This window comes from Erythrolamprus reginae, chromosome 2 (assembly GCF_031021105.1).
Source record: "Erythrolamprus reginae isolate rEryReg1 chromosome 2, rEryReg1.hap1, whole genome shotgun sequence".
NCBI classification, from domain to species: Eukaryota; Metazoa; Chordata; class Lepidosauria; order Squamata; family Dipsadidae; genus Erythrolamprus; species Erythrolamprus reginae.
The window spans coordinates 281,576,039-281,591,737 of NC_091951.1; the positions used below are offsets into that span (position 1 = coordinate 281,576,039).

Sequence of the window (15,699 nt, forward strand, 5' to 3'; positions counted from 1 at the left end):
ATGAAAAGAAAAAATAGGATATTATTTACTAAACAATAGACCAAGTAGGCTTAATGACAGATAAATGTGAGATTAAGTAGCTAAGGGTTTGCTCCAGAAAGAGAAAATGCCCTTCGTTTCTGAATTTATTGTTCTATATGTTCTTGAATCTATTGGCTATAGGAAAAGACACAGCAACAGGTACAGTGGGTGCCCATACCAGATCTGAGTCACCCTTGCCTCTTTTGGATCTAAATAATATATTCCTTCAATAAGAAGCAAATGTTTGGATTAATTTATATCAATGAATATTGTATATGGGTATTACTGTATTTTTCAGAGTAAGATGCACTGGTGTATAAGACGCATGATTTTGGGGGAGAAAAGTAGGGAAAAGAATCTGCTTGCCAGATATTCATCTAGCTAGCATCATTAGTCTGGTCAGTTTCAGGACATTGTTTTATCCCCTGGTTAGGGCTTTTAAAAAAACTTATTTGGAGAGAGTAACAATGAAAGAGCTTGCAAGCCAGTAAGAGCTGGGAACATCGTTACACCTGGTCAGGGCTGGAAAGAAACTTACTTGGAGCAAGTTAGAGTAATGAAAAAAAACTCTGCAAAGCCTGGAAAACATTCTTTGCAGACAATGACAATGAAAGAACCTGCAAGATAAGAGCTGGGAACATGGTTAGCACCTAGTTAGGGCTGGTGAAAAAAAGCGTTTGAAAAAAGCTGCATTCAGACTATAAGACACGCCTGAATTTTCAGCCTCTTTTAGGGAGGAAAAAAGTGTGTCTTATACTCTGAAAAATACAATAAATTGCATATTGGACATTATTTTGAAATAAAATACTATTATTTGGCAATGCTATTCCTTTAAAAAAGGTGTAAAATGAATTTCTCAATTACTTTTTTGTTAAAAAATAATTACATTAAACTAAATAAAAACATACATGTCATTTATTGACAATATTATAAAGCACTATTGTTACAGTAATCTCTCGCTACTTCATGGTTCATCATTCACGGATTCACTACTTCACGGGTTTTCAAAGGGGGCTTAAATCCATTAAAAAATTTAAATCCATTAAAAATTCATAAAATTCTTCTACAGTACAGTAGTCCCTCACCTATCACTGGTGTTATGTTCCAGACCTGGCCGCGATAAGTGAAATCCGCGATGGGGAATTTATCGACTGATAGTACTTATTTAAGTATTTATATTGTAATTGTTTGGTAAGTTTTCATTGTTTTAAGTGTTTATAAACCCTTCCCACACAGTATTTATTTTAGATACAGTATTTAAATACAGTATTTACAATTTTAGATTTTTTTTTTTTAACCTGCTGATCGAGTTCGGCGGGCTGTTTAAATCTGCCGATTGACTTCCTCAGAAACCCGCAATAAAGTGAAGCAGCAGTAGGTGAAGCGCGGTATAGCGAAGGACTACTGTACTACTGTACTCTATTAAAGAAACTGGTAGGAATGTAGTTCCAGCTGACAAACAGTATGTAGTTCCAGCTATGTACTTCTTGACTTTGCTTGCAATCCCTAGTTTTCTAGATGCAAATCAACGGCATTCTAGCTAGTTTCATACTCATGAACTATTCATATTGTCTTAAGGAGCTAGGAATGCTGAAATTAAGAGTTGATAGCAGAATATTAGTAGTTCCTGTCTTTTCAGCAAGAATAGCAAGAATCTTATAACATTTTAAAGCTAAAGTTGTTATGATATGAATCATCCTAATCCTATTTCCAACCATACACATAGTTGGAAAGAACAATGATGAATTATAAATCAAGAAACTGTTGATGTCAATACAATCAGCCTGTAGTTGATTGATACCACTCCTACTACTTAGCATCAGTGATACCAATGTGTCTCTGAATATATGAAAAATAGCTGTGTCACGTTAAGTTTTCTCTTTTGAATTCCAGAAGGCCCATTCTTGAATATTGATTCAGAAATGATACTTTTGTTTTAGTGGGTGTTGATTCAGAAACCATAGATACTTTTTTTAGTGGGTGTTGTGATTGTTAAGTATACCAGCCAGAATTTCAAATCACAATATAATTTCATATTCTAGAGTGTTTTGTTTGTATTTTGCATACCAATATGAAACTTCTGTTTGAATTGATAATGCTGCCTGTAGTGCTGATATAAATTATCATGTAAACATTGAACAGAAGGCACATACTCATTTAATCCCTGGTGCTTCGTTTTCCATCTGCATGGCAGCTGTTTAAGCTATGAGAAAAGTAAAACTTCCAGCATTAGCATTTAGATTTATATACCGCTTCACAGGGCTTTACAGCCCTCTCTAAGTGATTTAAAGAGAATAAGCATATTGCCCCCAACAATCTGGGTCCTCATTTTACCAAGGATGGAAGGCTGAGTCAATCTTGAGCCTACTGAGATTCGATCTGCCAAACTGTTGGCAGCCGGTGATCAGCATAAGTAGCTTGCAGTACTGCATTCTAACCACTGCGCCACCGAGGATCTTTAAAAACATTTTTGGCTGTTATGGACAAATGTTTTGGAGGTTCTTAAAGTTATTTCTTTTGTCATATTTGGTACTGCTGAAAAACAGCGTGATGGTTGTATGTTGAGAAGTCGATTGAATAAGCAGTCTTGAAAAGCTGCCAACTCATGACCTCTGCCTACATGAAAAACAGCATAAACAAAATTTAGAAGTCAGAAACAAAACTCCAAATAATACTGACAACTGAAAACAACTTTCAGCATAAGATTGTAGCAGTGGTTAAAAAGTATCAATCATTCTCAGTGGAAAGCACATAAAACAATGGAATATTAGAACTTCTTTAAGCCAGATTTAAAAAGCCACAGAATGAAAATTATTTGAAAATTACAAATATTTTAACTAAATAACGAAGCCACAAGTGAGAAGATTTAGCCTCGAGTAGGTTCTCCCCAGATTCATAGACCTCAAGAGATGAAAAGTAAATAAGCCTTTTGGAGAGAGAAAAGGAGGGATTATATAAATGAACGAAGGGTGAAAGATCTGCAGTTGCTGCTGATTTTTTTTAATGCAGCAAATAAAAAAAGAAAAGAAAAAAAATAAATGATGAGAAATCAGTTTTCAGTCAATTCAGTATCCATATAAATTCCTCTTTTTTTGGTCTTTAAAAAAAGTTTGATTTTGTTTGTGCGTTGAGAAAGAGCGAGTCTCGCAGGTAGTTTATCCTCAGTTTGAAAAAAGCCTGCATGCCCTTAGAATAAAGGAATGGATAGATTAAGCTTGTTGGCCTTAAAACAGCATTGTCTTCATTTGGACTGTACGCAGGGACACACTCAGCTCATCAGCTGTAGGCTTCTTTCCTTAAATGGTTCTGCAACTTAACTCGATCCTGGTTCATTTTTCCATGGTTTGAAACTTTTTACTGCAGAATATGTCTCTTTTCTTTTTTCCCGCAGCTGTTTTTGTGGCTGTTTTTATTAAAATCACATGTTGGTTAAAATAAACGTATGTTTATCCCTGAAGGAGAAATGCTTGCATCCATTTGAAAAGAAAGAAAGGCGGCACAGGGCGTGTGTGTGTGTGTGTGTGTGTGTGTGTGTGTGTGTGTGTGTGTAAAGATTTCATTGGAAATCCACAGCATTGAGGAATATCATTTGAGTTTATATCCTGACAAGGTCTTTCTAAATGTGTTTACTGTTAAATAAGAAACACCGCTTTGATTTTTTTTTTAATATTGAATTTTTCTTGATTTCTGTCCTTGGCAGATGAAACAATTGTTCTAAGAATGTCTTAGTTTAATTGCAGCCAGTAAAAAAACAACCCTGAAGGCAAATTAACCAAGCAAAGGGTTTATGACGAGAGAGTTTTGACAGTTCCCTTTCGTGGCCATTTCCCCCTTTTTGGCTTGTTTCAAAGTCCAGGCTGTGAGTGGTACCTTGACCCTATAAAGCCAGTTTCTTGAACAAAGTTGATGCCTTTCTTATCTGTGTTTAATGTGGAAGCTCAGTCTAAAAGGAGCCATTCACTATCAAAGCTATGGATTGTCTTCTTTCTCTTTATCAAAGTTCTTACATGCCTCCTTCTTCTGCGTAGGAAGGCATTCTGTTTTACTCGTAAAAACTTTTACAGAGAGAGTAAAACACTGGGCTCTTTTAAGGGGAAGGGGTGGGCTTGAATCCGTCGTATGCCTGAAAAGAAAAGGCCTCTCTTTGTAATATTCAAAGGTCAAGGTTTCTAATTCTGTTTCGGGACTTGTTTGTGTTGAGTAAGCCAGCATTCTCCAGCACACAGTAGTGGATCTAAAAAACAACCCTTCTCTCCCCACACCCAACTGCTGTTTTCCATCAGCATAAACAGTTCCTTTCCGTAATAACATAGACGGATATAGCGGAGAACCCATTTCTGGGAGAATCAACTCCCTATGCATTTCTTAACCATTTTTGGGAAGAATTGATCTATTTGTATATGCAGGAGGAGGAGGCAGTAGCTCTTAATGAAATGACATCATACGTATTATTCCCATTGATCCAATTTTAGGCTACAGCCAGGATAAAAGGAAATGGCATCAGGGAGGAAGTATGCTCATTTAGGCACAGGTCCCAGTGTGATAATGGAGTAATAATAGAAATCACGCCAGTGTCACTTGGTTGCTGCCGGAGTCCAGGCACATTTTCCCTTTGAGGAGGCTTTCAATGAATTCATTCAAGTGCAGACTGTAGCAAATGGGATATTCAGAATACCAGCTGTACTCCTTAATGATTTGTGTCCTGGCGTAGGGGTGCGGCACAAGTCCGTCATGCTGCTGGATGCTCAAGTGCATATATCTCTGTCACATTTTTATAGCGGTGGAAGGTCAGTAGTTAAACGTTTCAATGACATTTTTTTCCTCCCCAGAATTAGTTGGGGATCTGGTATTTATTTCATTTATGCTAATGCGAGGTTGACAAATAGTCTCTTTTAAGGTGGGTGGTCTTCTGGGAGGAGAGGCCAGTGACCTTGTAGAAAAGAGGGAGAGAAGCTTTGGATGGAGTAAGAGAGGGTTTTCCCTGTGCCTATTTTATTTGGCATTGGGATATTAGAAGCCAGCTTTTGTTGCTGCTCAAATCCTGTACTCGCTTTGTCAAAAGTTCTTCCAAAGAGTTAGCAGTTGGAGACTTCAGCTCACTCTAAAAAAATGACAATGCTTGGCATTTGTCTTACTAAGTAGACCTATAAATCTAGTTCCTGCTTAGATCCTGGGGAAGCTAGAACTATTCACAAGTTGCTTAGTCAGAATGTGTTGTTACAATGGTTCTTCTAATTTGGCTGCATTTTTAGGAATGTGTTTTTCTTATTATTTTTTCCTTCCAAACTTGGCTTTGCTGCATTTTCTCCCCACTGGTTTTTGAAAGGGGTTCTTTTTGTATTTTTTTTAATAAAAATTTCACCACAATTTCCATTTATATATCAATATACATACCTTTAAAAATGTCAACGACATACACATTTATACATTTTTATTCAATCAATCAGAAATCAATGTCCTATTTTGCACCTATTTTTAACTCCTGTTCCTCAGTCTGTTTTTCTTCATTCCGTTACACTCCCCTCTCTGGATTTTGAAAGTTAAAGAGTCAGGAATGCAAACTTCAAAAAACGTGTGCATGTGTCAACCCGCAGAAGAGCACAGTTCAGCGTGTGTTATCTGTAACCCAGCAAAAATGATTTAAAACCTCAGTTGTTACACTTAAAAGAATTATTAAACTTTAAAGGCCAGAGATGCTTGCGAGAATTTACCATTTCAAGGAATATGATTTTCTGGCTGGCATATGGAACTGTTCTTTGAAAATTACAGACTATTTCAGCTCGCTCAGCACAACATAATAATTTATGTCTTCTCTCTTAAAACACATTTGGCACAAACAATCATGGGAAAAACGATTATTTTTTTCAAGCTAGCTGAAAAAAATTGCCTTGACAGTATTGCCTTGACAGTATCTCTCACTGATGCAATTTTTCCTACCAGCCGTGGTTGTTATATTTTTATCACTTACCTTTCTTTTCTCTTTAACTCACTTTGTTTGTTAAATTTCTATCACACTGTTTGGCCAGAGCTCTGAAAAATTTCTTGGAAGCATCCACCACTGCCCAACCCCCGGTAAACAGCCTGGTATTGGTCCCTAGCCCTATGGGAACCCATGCAAGCTGTGGGCACACATGTGGAAACCATCACTTCCCACCCCATCAATGCCAGTCTTCAGAGCTTTGAAGACCCCTGACATAGATACTTGTTAGTGAAAGGAAAATGGAGCTGTAACGAAAGCTAATTACCAATCAAAACATATTGATTGGTAATTAAGTGTGTATATGTTTAATATTATTTATATAGGTTTGAGCTAAATCAAACTAAAGAATGTAATATAGACCAGGGGTCTACAACCTTGGAACTTTAAGCTTGGCGGACTTTAATTGCCTGGCAAATTCTGGGAGTGGAAGTTGCCAAGGTTGGAGACCAATGTTCCCTCTAATTTTTTTTCGGTGTGGGACTGGGCGGCACAGAAGTAATAAACAAACAAACAAATTTTCGTGCCTCAGCGCCTGATTTTCCCACAGATGTCACCCAAGAAAACTTATTGTGTAATTATTTGGGGCTCTCTTTGGTTTATCTCTCTTTCCTCTCATTCTCTATCTCAATCATTTACTCATTTCTTTTTTTCTCCCCTTTTTGTTCTCATTTATCTCTCTCTCTCTTCCTTCCTCTTCTTTTCTCTCTCTCTTGATTGCTTTCTCTCTCTCTTTCTCCACTGCACTGGGAAGGAGAGTCCAACATGGGTAATTACCAATCCTATTGGTAGAGACTGAGTTAATTTAAATATTTAAATGCGAGGTAATCACCGCCCCTTAGCAGCCCCCAATACCTCAGTTTTAAAAACTCAGTCTAAGTGTAGAGACTGTTTTTAAGTGTATCTTATTTAAGTATTACTAATGTTTAATAAATAACTTGTCTTCCTTTTTTCTCCTTTTCCCTTTCTTTTGCAGAATGAAGAGGAGCCTTTGGAAAGGGGTTTCTGCCCTCCGTGGGCATTACCCCCACCGTTTACCTTCCCGGGGATCCCTTCCCTCAGAGGGCATATCCCCAACGGGAAGCACCTCAGCCAGGGGTCACTGGCCTCAGAGGCCATACCCGGCTGAGAGCCGAAGGTGAGGGGGTCCGTCCCCCTCACTGGGAGGCTCGGGATGGCCGTTTTCCCCGAAGATTCAATTACCTGGCGCAGGGCCAGCGCCCATCAGCTGTTCGGCGCTGGAACAAAGCCGCGCCGCCGCCGCGCCGCCGTTTTTCGGCTTTTTGGACCCCTATGAGCCGCTGGATCGGCAAGGGGGCTGGATGGCGAATCTTTGAGGGGGGGAAGGATCCCCGACAAGAGGCATGCGGCTGGCTATGGGGAGTGACCTCTCTTGAGGCAGATTCCCCCGCGCCCGCCATTTTGGGGCTTGCGTGGGCGGCGGCCGCCATTTTGCCGCTTACAATGACAGCGCCCGCCATTTTGGGGCTTGTAAAACTTTGGTAACAGTTTGACAGCCGGTCTTTCGAGCGGGAAAGGAGTTGCTCTCCGCCCACTTGGTGGGCGCGACCAACAGTGGCTGTGTTCAAGAGTCAGGCCCTGAAGGGGTTAAAGCCACCATTTTGCTGTCAGCTCTCGTTGGAGTAGCGTTGCTTCTGTATTGAATCATTAACTACAGTTGATCGTGAGTAGTTATGGAAGAGAAGACCTCTGACAAGGCTTCCTCTCCTAGCACTGGGCCCAAGGATAAAGGGAAGTCCAAGCCCAAGGAAAAATCCAAGGCTCAGGCCTCCTCCTCCTCTCTCAAAGAGGCAGAGAGGCGAATTAAGGCACTGGAGCAGAGGCTGGAGGCAGCCATTCTGACACCTAGAATTGCCTCGCCTCTCCCTGCGCAGTTGGTATTTCAGGCCAGGGATTCCCAAGCTCCATATTCTGGGTTGAGACCAACTGACACCCTGTCAGAAAGGGATTGGTCCCCAGAGAGGCAGGGACCATTTCTGCCTGCAGCTGGTCACACTGCATCAGGCCATAGTCAAGCCAGGCCTCCTTCAGCACCTCATTCTATCAGAAGTGGGCCTTCAGCAACCTTTACTCCCACTGCAGCTGGGCTTCGAGTGCACCCTGACACATGGCAACAGATGTCTCCAGCGTTGCAGGAGCTTGTCACTGATGCATATTCCCAGGGGATGGCTGCAAAGGTGCAGAATCCACGTCATCCTTGTCCAACAAGAAATCCTTGGTCAGTACCGCCCCTCTCGGGTATGGGGTCCTGGGTTGAAGAGCCTTCCCAGTTGGAGGAGACTGAGAAAGAGTATGATTTCTCAGATGACGAGACCACTCCTGACCACCCGGTGGTGGCTGGTCTCTTTAAGGCTTCTTATTTCAAGCTTCTACTCCATAAGGCAAAGCAAACAGCAGATTTGCCAGGTCCTACTAAAGTTACAGATCCTACTGAGGACCCTAAACCGTCTACAGTTCTCTTCAAAGAGCCTCAGCCCGAGACTGACCATGTGCCATCTTCGGATATCTTCAAACAAAGTATCAAGCGCCCTTGGCAGACTCCAGCAGCGGCTCCAGGACCTTCGGTCATGGAGAGGAAATTCTATACTCTGGATGAGGATATGGAAAAGTTGTTGGAGTTTCCGCCCATTGACCAGCCAGTCATGACTCTTATTTCAAAGGCTTTGGTTCCATCTGAAACTGGCGATAGCTTAAAGCCAGAGGACAGAAAGGCGGAGATTTTATTGCGCAAGTCGCATCAAATGGCCAGTTGGGGGTTTAGGGCAGCCACGGCTGCTTCCTTTTTCACTCGGGCCTCCATAATCTGGCTGCAGGAGGTGCAGGGCCGTTTAGGCCCAGAGGATGGTCGTTTACGTCAGGACATCAGCAAGTTATTAGCTGCGGCGGAATTCTCTGCAGATGCTACCCTCAATGCAGCAAAGTTTTCGGCGCGAGGAATGGCAACTTCGCTGGCTTCCAGGCGACTCCTTTGGCTAAGGAACTGGCCAGCGGACCTTAAGTCCAAATGGAACCTGGCTTCCTCTCCATACCAGGGAGAGAAACTGTTTGGGGAAGCCTTGGATCCGGTCCTCATTGAGGACAAGGACAAACGGAAGTCCCTTCCCAGAGCATATAGGCGACAGGAGCGTCGAGCTACCCCCTATAATCGTCGCCAGCCATTTCGTTGGGACTCTTCCTCCTCGGGGGGTCAGACTAGGCCTTTCCAACAAGCCCAGTATGGTCAATCAGGATTTCGAAGTGACCGGGCGGCCTTTCAGGACCGTCCGAGGGGATATCAGCAAGCGAGACGGCCCTTCAGGGGAAACCAAAGGGGCTTCAAACGCAACTCCAAGTGACTTGCATCTGTTAGCGCCCATAGGAGGCAGGCTACAACTTTTCAGTGTCTCCTGGAGAAGTATCTCCACCGACAAATGGGCGCTAGCCACGATTTCTCAAGGGTTGCGTCTGGAGTTTCTTCAGCCCCCACCGCACCGATTTGTCCAATGTCCATCAACACGAGATCCGTTGAAAAGACATCATTTGCAGCAGGAGATAGACCATCTTTTGCAGATCAAGGCGATAGAGAGAGTGCCCGAGCATGCCAAAGGCACGGGGTTCTATTCCATGGTTTTCCTCGTGCCAAAGGGGTCCGGAGGATTCAGGATGATCTTAAATCTAAAGTCCCTGAATGCCTTCATCCGGTATCGGAGATTTCGAATGCACTCTCTCCAATCGATTCTCTCCTCTATTCGTCATCAAGACTTTCTAACGTCGATAGACCTGAAGGATGCTTACCTACACGTTCCCGTTTGGCCGGCCCATCGTCGTTTTCTCAGGTTCTGCCTGCACGGTACACACTACCAGTACAGGGCGATGCCGTTCGGCCTGTCCTCGGCACCTCGGTCATTTACAAAGCTGATGGACATTTTGACGGCGCATATCAGGGCCCAGTCTGTACGGGTGATGGCATACTTGGACGACATCATCGTTATGTCCAAGTCACTGCCCCAAGCGCAACAGGATTTGACTCTTACACGAACCGTCCTGGAGCGCCATGGCTATACCATCAACGAGGAAAAGAGCCATCTTGTTCCTTCTACAAGCATCCAACATCTGGGGTCTATTATAGATACTGCTCAAGACACGGTATCCTTGACTCCGGAAAGAATCCTCAACATACGGCGACTGGTCAGCAATCTGTGTCGTCAACATCAGGTATCGCTGGCCATGTTGTCCAAAGTACTTGGGACTCTCGTATCATCCATAGGAATCGTACCATGGGCTCGACACCGCATCAGGAGTCTCCGATGGTTCCTACTGCCGTACCAAAAGGACAAGGTGAGCCATTCTCACCGGCAGGTGAGGCTTCCCACATACGTCAAACATTCACTGAAATGGTGGTTGTCCCCAGCATTATTCCGGGGTTCCCCTCTCCACAGTCACGAGTGTTTGGTTCTGACCACAGATGCGAGTCTGTCGGGTTGGGGGGCTCACATGGGTCCTCATATGGCCCAGGGCCTATGGTCTCAGGACGACCTGACCCCTATCAACATCAATTTCCTGGAGCTCAGGGCCGTGTTCCTGGCACTTCGAGCCTTTGTTTGCTGGGTTCAAGGCAGAGATATACTGGTCCTAACAGACAATGTAGCGACCAGGGCCCACCTCAATCATCAGGGGGGCACGAAGTCACAGCGCCTCATGCTCGAGACTACGGCTCTCTTCGATTGGGCCGAGCTTCATCTGTCTTCATTGCGGGCGGAGCACATTGCGGGGACCAGCAATGTGCAAGCGGACTGGTTGAGCAGGGCGACCCTGGATCCATCAGAATGGCGACTCGCCCCGGCTCTTTTCAACGACATAACCCGCCGCTTCGGAGTTCCATCGGTGGATCTTTTTGCAACTCCGGACAACGCCCAATTGCCCAGATTCTATTCCAGGTTCACAACGCCAGGAGCGGAAGGGGTCAACGCTCTTCTGTCTCCATGGCCCAAGGGTCTACTTTACGCATTTCCACCAACATGCCTTATTCAAAGAACAGTGGACAAGATGGTGCAGGAGAGAGCGGAGTTGATACTTATGGCTCCCCATTGGCCGAGACGCCCTTGGTTTGCAGATCTGACAGCCTTTTCTGTGTCTCCCCCATGGAGGATTCCAGATTGCGTGATAGCGTTGAGCCAGGGGTCAGTATGTCATCCGAACCCTCAATGGTTCCAGTTGACCGCCTGGCACTTGAGAGGCTGAGATTGAGAAACCAATGTATCCCGGACAATGTTGTATCTACTATGCAAGCTGCTCGTCGTCCATCTACGGTGCGAATCTATCAGGCTACCTGGGCGGCATTTTGTAAGTTTTGTTTAACGCAGCGTGCTAACCCGCAACAAGCCTCAGTTATTCTGGTGTTACAGTTCCTGCAAGCAGGAGTAGATAGAGGTCTGGCACCAAATACCTTGAGAAGACAAATAGCAGCTCTCGCGACCATTGTGCACGTGCCTCAATCTCGTTCACTAGCACAACACCCTTGGGTACGAGACTTTATTAAAGGAGCAGTCAACTCTCACTCACCTCAGATACATAGGTTCCCAACTTGGGATTTGTCTCTCGTGCTGAAGGCTCTTACGGCACCTCCCTTTGAGCCGTTAAGATCTATTCCACTTCGATTGCTAACATTTAAAACGGCCTTTCTTGTTGCAATCACATCGGCGCGCCGAGTGTCCGAATTGTCAGCCCTGTCTACTCGTGCGGATTTGTGCGTGTTCCACTCAGATAGAGTGGTGTTGAGATTGGACCCTGCCTTTATTCCCAAGGTCAACTCTGGATTTCACCGATCGCAGGAATTGGTCCTTCCTGACTTTTGTACACATGGACAACATCCCTTGGAGTTAAGGTGGCACAAGGTGGATGTTAGGAGGGCCTTAAAGATTTATATCAGAAGGACTGCCTTGTTTAGGAAAACTGACAGAATGTTTGTGTCATTTGCGCAAAGATCTATGGGACTTGGGGTATCATCCAAATCCATTAGTCGCTGGCTTAGGGTTTGTATTGCAGAAGCGTACAAAGCTAGGTCTCAATCGGCTCCGGCTGGCATAACTGCGCATTCCACCAGAAGTGCGGCGGCGTCTGCAGCATGGAATACCCAAGCTTCTATTGAAGACATTTGTAAGGCAGCGACTTGGGCTTCGCCTACAACCTTCATCCGTCATTATAAACTGGACTCGGTTGCTTCGGCTGAAGCTTCCTTTGGGAGGCGTGTGTTGCAGAGGGTTTGTTCCTCTCCGTCGACCGTGGCACAGCCTTTTCCCTCCCAAGGGATGTGAACTTTGGTATATCCCATGTTGGACTCTCCTTCCCAGTGCAGTGGAGAAGAACCGTTGTACATACCTGAACGGTCTTCTCGATGCACTGGAAGGAGAGTCCAAACCCACCCGGCGTAGTTGCCAGGTCGCCGGAGTATTTGGGTTGCGAGGTTTCTAGGTTAATGGTTATATGATTGAAGTTCAATAAATTTGTGTTACCTCTATACTGTCTTCGTTTTTAAAACTGAGGTATTGGGGGCTGCTAAGGGGCGGTGATTACCTCGCATTTAAATATTTAAATTAACTCAGTCTCTACCAATAGGATTGGTAATTACCCATGTTGGACTCTCCTTCCAGTGCATCGAGAAGATCGTTCAGGTATGTACAACGGTTCTTCTCTCTCTTTCTTTCTTTCTTTCTCTCTCTCTCTGTCTTGCTTTCTCTCACTCACTCTCTGTCTTGCTTTCTCTCTCTCTCTCTCTTGCTTTCTTTCCCTCTCTCTCTTGCTTGCTTTCCCTCTCTCTTGCTTGCTTTCTCTCCTCTCTTGTTTTCTTTCTCTCTTTCTTTCTTTCTCTCACCCCCCTCTTGCTACCTGTTCAACGGTGGTAGCAACGACCGTCTCTTACTCATCTTCGGTGGCAGTGGGCAGCCTCCAGCGCGGCGGCGGGGGAGGAGGCAAAGCTCGGGGATGAGTTCCAGGCCCATCGCCCCCGGCAGCAATATGAAATTGGGCAACAGAGGGGACCTGGCGGTAGGGGGAAGCCCCCAGCGCGGCAGCGGGGCAAGAGGCAAAGCCGGCTACCAGGGAAGTGGTGCGTTTGAAAAGCACACTGCTTCCCTGGGCGCAGGCCTTGACGTCAGCCCAAAGCCCCCTTTGCCACCCCCCCTTGTGTCCCAGTGCAGGCCAAGCCCCCTGCCTTGCCCCCTTCACAACCCGCCCCCCTCCTTCCTAACGCTAGCAGCAGCACCCATCCCCCCACTGCTACTCACCAGCGTCCTCACTGCCTGGGTTCAGCAGCCAAAGGAGAGACTCAGGGAAAGGGTGGAAGTGCCTGATGGGCACCACCATCTTTTCCCGAACGGACCGGGAATAGGGAAGTGGAATAGGGAGCACGCGGTTTTTCAAATGAAAAACCTTGTCACTCCCCGCCCCCAACTCTGAGGCTTGGCTCGGCTGGGCAGCCTTGGAAAAGGCTGCACGGCGGGTTGGGTATTTTTGTGTGCACGCCCGTGTAGGCGCGCACCTTAGAGGGAATATTGTTGGAGATCCCTGATATAGACAAGGTAGTTAGAATTTGCTGTATACATTTTATTTGAAGGACACAATATTCATTCATGTCATAAATGGTACAAGAGAATATCTTGAGATGGTCTTATTAGTCATATATTGAACAAATCTATGTTTGTCCTCTATTAAATTCTACTGCCCTGCTTACTTCTTCAATTGATTAAGTTTTGAAAATAATATTTAAAAACCAAATAAAAGAGATATATTTTGCATATGCATTTCAGATATGCTCATAAATTTAGTTCAAACATGATAAATGTACATTTTATATGTTCATATTTTGTCATTTCTTTTTTCCCTGGTGTTTGCTCTTAATATAAAATTCAGGATTGGGGATGAATGGCATAAATAATAAGGGGAAGATTCTTACTTTGTCCTCTCCTCTTGGTTGCTTTTCAATAATTTTTCAAAACCTCAAAATTTCAGCTGCATAATGCATAACGATATGAGTTTCACAGAGGTAAATTGAGGTCATGTGGTTACCTTGTTTCTACATTTCTTTGCTTAGCTTGGCCAAACTCAGAACCTTGATGAAATTTTAAACAATAGTTCCTTGTATAGTTAACGTATAAAGTCAATGCCAAAGGTACATTTCAAAAGAAACCACAAGTCAATTTTTAAGTCTTTGGTGCTGTTTCTGGTAAATGGTAGGAGTTTCTACGGAGAAAGAAATAATATTTATAAAATAACATTACGCAACACTTGAACTTAAATTTATTTTCAGAAGTAGACAATGATTTTCCAGAAACACCCCTCTATTTCACTTTAAAGATCCCCAGAAACAATTATACAAAGGTCGCCCAGAAAGTAATACACCACATTTTTTTATTCAACAATTATTTATTGAACACAATGAAACTTACACATAAGAAAGAATGATGCTTCTTCTACACTATTTTTCCACATCATCTCTCTCCCGTTCTATTGCCTTGCTCCAGCGAGACACATATGCCCTGTCGGTACCACTCCTTGTTCTGATCACGAAGCCATATCTGCACTGTGCGAATCACCTCTTCACCCTCACCTCTGTGCCCAGTGACTAACCATACTTCTGTGGACTGCAGATTCTCCATAAACGTTTGTGAATGTTCACAACAGTTTCTTTATCCGCAGTGAGAAATTCAATGACGACACGCTGCTTCTAACATATATCACTTACAGACACCATTTCGAAACACTGCTGCAGCTACGCTATCTGTCTGAAGAAACACAAAATTTACACACACACTCCTGACAGTTCAAATAATGCATATCTAAAATTTTGCTTTTCTACCATTACTGTAGGCTGAGAAAAAAAAAAAGTGGTGCATTGCTTTCTGGACGACCCTCGTATTATATTCATGAAATTGAGCAGAAATTTAGATGCAGTTGTTTAAAATTGTATCCCTTAATCCGAATAGGATTCAAACTTATAAGTTTAAGTCTTATATTTCACTTGCTACAGAGGTGATATTCAGCTGTTTGGACGGTTCAGGTGAACCAGTAGTAGTGACGCACGGGTGGACTTGCCCACCTGCCCTGGTGCTATGCCATCATTTTAGCCCCATTTTCAAGGCGTGCAAATGTGTGCAATAGCAATAGCATTTAGAAGGATAATAATAATAATACAACCCTACTACATGGTTAGCTATCCTTAGAGATTATAGAAACCAGTAATCCATACTAGTAATACATAACTGGAGATGGTACAAGCAACTATAAACATTCGTCCAGATAATTGTGGTATGTCTTCACCAACTATCTTGAAGTTGGAACTGCAAGCTACAAATTCTGGAGGAAATGGCAGTCCCAGCACATCTGGAGGGCATTGGGTTAATGATTATTATTCCAGTGTTGAATAATATAGATAATATGACTTTAGGGTGGGATTCCATTCTCTTGATGACATTAATATGTAGTGTCTTTTTATGAAGTTGCAGTGGGGTAAAGTAATCTGCAAGCGTAACCCACTCAGAAACTGGATTCCCAAGTCATTTCTCTTTCTTTGTTTAGGGCACAAGAAGCAAAGTCCTTTCACCCAAAGAGTTGGAAAGGGGACAGAGGCTGATTTTAATTTGCGATTAAGGGTTGCATCACCATGATTTTATCTTTTATGCCCAGAATTATATTTTTCTCTTTTT

The 15,699-nt window shown here is 43.6% G+C and overlaps 1 protein-coding gene across 1 annotated transcript in view; it reads left to right on the top strand.

Moving 5' to 3' along the window:
• AOPEP (aminopeptidase O (putative)) overlaps positions 1-15,699 on the top strand; it is a 259,513-nt gene that overhangs the window by 213,371 nt on the left and 30,443 nt on the right. The window lies entirely within an intron of this gene.